Consider the following 5,302-nt stretch of genomic DNA (forward strand, 5'->3'; position numbering starts at 1 on the left):
GACCAAAAGACACCCCTCAGAATGGGAGAAAATATTTGCAAACAAATCAACAGACAAAGGATTAATCTCCAAAATATATAAACAGCTCATGCAGCTCAATATTAAAAAAACAAACAACCCAATCAAAAAATGGGCAGAAGACTTAAGTATACATTTTTCCAAAGAAGACATACAGATGGCCAAGAGGCACATGAAAAGATGTTCAACATCACTAATTATTAGAGAAATGCAAATCAAAACTACAATGAGTCAAAAAGAGTCATGTACCACAATGTTCATTGCAGCTCTGTTTACAATAGCCAGGACATGGAAGCAACCTAAGTGTCCATCGACAGATGAATGGATAAAGAAGATGTGGCACATATATACAATGGAATATTCCTCAGCCATAAAAAGAAACGAAACTGAGTTATTTGTTGTGAGGTGAATGGACCTAGAGTCTGTCATACAGAGTGAAGTAAGTCAGAAAGAGAAAAGCAAATACTGTATGCTAGCACATATATATGGAATCTAAAAAAAAAAAAAATCGTTCTGAAGAGCTTAGGGGCAGGAGAGGAATAAAGGCGCAGACGTAGAGAATGGACTTGAGAACATGGGGAGGGGAAGGGTAAGCTGGGACGAAGTGAGAGAGTGGCATGGACATATATACACTACCAAATGTAAAATAGATAGCTAGTGGGAAGCAGCCGCATAGCACAGGGAGATCAGCTCCAGTGCTTTGTGACCACCTAGAAGGGTGGATAGGGAGAGTGGGAGGGAGACACAAGAGGGAGGGGATATGGGGATATATGTATATGTATAGCTGATTCACTTTGTTATAAAGCAGAAACTAACACACCATTGTAAAGCAATTATACTCCAATAAAGATGTTAAAAAAGAAACTACAATGAGGTATCACCTCAAACCGGTTAGAGTGGACATCATCAGAAAATCTAGCTTTTTAATTTTTTCCGTAAAGCTTTCTTTATTTTTTTCTGTAAAAACACCAAATGGCGGATGACACCCATGCTGTAGGAGGGCCCTGAGGGCCCGGAGGCCCCAGGGCCCCTGGAATGGGAGGCCGCGGAGGCTTCGGCAGCCACATCCAGGGCCGGGGCCGGGGTCGCGGTCAGGGCCAGGGCCGAGGCTGCGGAGCTCATGGAGGCAAGGCCAAGGACAAGGAGTGGCTCCCCGTCACCAAGCTGGGCCGCCTGGTCAAGGACATGAAGATCAAGTCCCTGGAGGAGATCTATCTCTTTTCTCTGCCCATCAAGGAATCTGAGATCACTGACATTTTCTTGGGGTCATCCCTCATGGAGGAGGTTTTGAAGATCATGCCTGTGCAAAAGCAGACCCATGCTGGCAAGTGGACCAGATTCAAGGCATTTGTTGCTATCTGGGATTACAACGGACATGTTGGTTTGGGTGTGACGTGCTCTAAGGAGGTAGCCACTGCCATCTGTGCGGCTGTCACTCTGGCTGAGCTCTCCATCGTCCCGGTGCGACGAGGCTACTGGGGGAACAAGATCGACAAGCCCCATACTGTCCCTTGCAAGGTGACTGGCTGCTGTGGCTCTGTGTTGGTGCGCCTCATCCCTGCCCCCAGGGTCACTGGCATCGTCTCAGCCCCTGTGCCCAAGAAGCTACTGATGATGGCTGGAATTGACGACTGCTACACCTCTGCCAGGGACTGCACTGCCACACTGGGCAACTTCGCCAAGGCCACTTATAATGCCATTTCCAAGACCTACAGTTATCTCACTCCTGATCTCTGGAAAGAGATGGTGTTCACCAAGTCTCCATATCAGGAATTCACTGACCATCCTGTAAAGTCCCACACCAGAGTTTCCATGCAGAGGACCTAGGCTCCAGCTGTAGCCACCACATAGTTTTCTATGAGAAAAATAAAGTGAATGAAACTAGTTTAAAAAAAGAGAAAATCTACAAACAACAAATGCTGGAGAGGGTGTGGAGAAAAGGGGACCCTCTTGCACTGTTGGTGGGAATGTCAATTGATGCAGCCACTATGTAGAACAGTATGGAGGTTCCTTAAAAAACTACAAATAGAACTACCATATGACCCAGTAATCCCACTACTGGGCATATACCCTGAGAAAACCATAATTCAAAAAGAGTCATGTACCCCAGTGTTCATTGCAGCACTATTTACAATAGCCAGATCATGGTAGCAACCTAAACACCCATCGACAGACAAATGGATAAAGAAGATGTGGTACATATATACAACGGAATATTACTCAGCCCTAAAAAGGAACAAAATTGGGTCATTTGTAGAGACGTGGATGGACCTAGAGACTATCATACAGAGTGAAGTCAAAAAGAGAAAAACAGGGCTTCCCTGGTGGCACAGTGGTTGAGAGTCCGCCTGCTGATGCAGGGGACACGGGTTCGTGCCCCGGTCCGGGAAGATCCCACATGCTGTGGAGCGGCTGGGCCCGTGAGCCATGGCCGCTGAGCCTGCACGTCCAGAGCCTGTGCTCTGCAATGGGAGAGGCCACAGCAGTGAGAGGCCCGTGTACAGCAAAAAAAAAAAAAAGAGAGAAAAACAAATATCATATATTAACACATGTATGTGGAATCTAGAAAAATGGTACAGATGAAGTAGTTTGCAAGGCAGAAATAGAGACACAGATGTAGAGAACAAACGTATGGACACCAAGGGGGGAAAGTGGAGGCGGGGTGGTGGTGGGATGAATTAGGAGATTGGGATTGACATGTATACACTGATGTGGGTAAAATAGGTAACTAATAAGAACCTGCTGTATAACAAAATAAAATTTAATTTAAAAAAAAGTGGAAGGTTGGGTTTCTCTTCTATAGAGTGAACATTAAAGGTTATTCATGGATGGTGGGGAGACTCTGCCTGTGTGTGGCAGGAGGTACATGGGAGCTCTCGTACTTCCTGCTCAATTTTTCTCTAAACCTAAAACTTCTCTTAAAAAAAAAAAGTCTGTTAAAAAAATATATCCAAGTAGGAGTAAAACAAGGTACCCATGTAGGGTCTTCCTTGGACCACATTTTGACAGAAATAATAGTTAACATTTACTGAGTTTTTAACTATATGATAGATGCTGTGCTGTGTGATTCACATGCCATAGCCAAGATTGCAACTGGTCACCACATATGTTCTTCTCAATTTTTAGCTGGGTATTTGGTTCCCTTGAATAAAGCCTTTATTTTCTTGTAGCTTCCCTTGCAGGTAGGTGTGCCAAGTAACTAAATGCCTACCCATAGGGCACAACTAGAATTGGTGAGTACTTTTTTCTCTGGACAGTGTACTCAAAGGAAGAGAGCATACCTTTTTGCCTCTTCCTCTTAATAGCTTTGCAATTCTGCCATACTCCCACACCTAGCTGAAAGGAATGCTTTCATAGTGTTGCACAGAACTAAGTTTTAACCAATAGTTATAAGCAAAAGTGAAATTGAGCAGGACCCTGTGGGGCTCCTGGGCATGGAAGCCTTCCTGTGTCCCCCATTTCTTTTCTTTTTTTTTTTAGCGGTACGCAGGCCTCTCAGTGTTGTGGCCTCTCCCGTTGCGGGGCACAGGCTCCGGACATGCAGGCTCAGCGGCCATGGCTCACGGGCCCAGCCGCTCCGCGGCATGTGGGATCTTCCCGGACCGGGGCAAGAACCCGTGTCCCCTGCATTGGCAGGCAGACTCTCAACCACTGCGCCACCAGGGAAGCCCCCCATTTCTTTTTTGTAGGAAATCGGCTTCAGCCTCTATGACCTTCCCTGTGTTCCAAAGTGCAGATTCAAACAGTTGCTAATCAGGGAAGGGAGGGGATGCAGAGACAAGGAAGGAGCTGTCAAGAAACAATAGTGCAGTCTTGGGACAGGGTCCTGGTTCTGCCTCAAGGGATACTCATAACAATATCTTTGAGCTCTTTTGCAGAACTAAAACCCCCAACAGGGACTTCCCTGTTGATGCAGTAATGAAGACTCTGTTCTCCCAATGCAGGGGGCCCGGGTTCGATTCCCAGTCAGGGAACTAGATCCTACGTGCATGCCGCAACTAAAGAGTTCACATGCCACAACTAAGGAGACCTCAAGCCGCAACTAAGGATCCCACCTGCCTCAACTAAGACCTGGTGCAACCAAATAAATAAATAAATAACAATAACAACAAAAAAACCAACAAATGGAAGATGTTAACTACTTGATGAACCATTCTTTATTCCAGAGAGAAGGTCACAGTTTAATAACCTCAAAAACCACAGAAGCTGGGGTGGGATAGGGAGGGTGGGAGGGAGGGAGACGCAAGAGGGAAGGGATATGGGAACAGATGTATATGTATAACTGATTCACTTTGTTATAAAGCAGAAACTAACACACCATTGTGAAGCAATTATACTCCAATAAAGTTGTAAAAAAAAAAAAAAGTCACAGAAGCTCATCAGGAGGCCACCTGAGGCCAGATTAAGGGAATGCAGGACCTGCACAAACCTTAATCCTTATTAGCAACCCTGCCCTTGAACTATTGCTATAAAACTCCTCACCAGATCCCCCCAGGTGGGGACACACAGTTCTTAAGGGCATGAGTCCCCCTTTGCCTGACAAAGCAATAAAGCTATTCTTTTCTACTTCATCCAAAACTCTGTCTCCAAGATTTGATTTAGGACAGGTGCACAGAGGCCAAGTTTTTAACATCAAAAGTAGTTTCACATATACTTCTGGAAAATTGTCTTTAAAAAGAGGAGGCATGATCTTCACAACTTTCTTGTTTCTACTGGCTAGAAACTCCAAAGTTTTTAATTTATTTTATTTATTTTTGGCTGCATAGGGTCTTTGTTGCTGTGTGCAGGCTTTCTCTAGTTGCGGCAAGCGGGGGCTACTCTTTACTGCAGTGCGTGGGCTTCTCATTGTGGTGGCTTTTCGTGTTGTGGAGCACGGGCTCTAGGATCACAGGCTCAGTAGTTGTGGAGCATGGGGTTAGTTGCTCTGTGGCATGTGGTATCCTCCTGGACCAGGGCTTGAACCCGTGTCCCCTGAATTGGCAGGCGGATTCTTAACCACTGTGCCACCAGGGAAGCCCTAGAAGCTCCAGATTTTGAGAAGGTTTTGAGGATGGAAGAGCAACAAGATAGAAGAATGGGTCCTTGAGGACTGGAACTGCTTTCAGACCCTGCCCCATTTACTTCCAACATAATATACATGAAAGAGAAAAAACTTCCATCTGACTGAACTATCTATTGTTTTTAGGTTTCTGTGTTTCATGCTAAATGGATTCACAATAAACACAGGATTAAATACTTAGAAGTGGGGTACTGCATCGAACAAAAAAAATATCATAAATGGTAC

At 45.2% G+C, this 5,302-nt stretch overlaps 1 pseudogene across 1 annotated transcript; it reads left to right on the forward strand.

The window, feature by feature from the left end:
• Positions 1-990: 990 nt before the first annotated feature.
• LOC309812201 (small ribosomal subunit protein uS5-like) lies at positions 991-1,845 on the forward strand (annotated as a pseudogene). Its single transcript has one exon. The product of its transcript is annotated as a small ribosomal subunit protein uS5-like (transcript).
• The last annotated feature ends 3,457 nt before the right edge of the window (positions 1,846-5,302 follow it).

This window comes from Mesoplodon mirus (assembly GCF_964341445.2).
Source record: "Mesoplodon mirus genome assembly, chromosome: 11".
Classification (NCBI taxonomy): Eukaryota; Metazoa; Chordata; class Mammalia; order Artiodactyla; family Ziphiidae; genus Mesoplodon; species Mesoplodon mirus.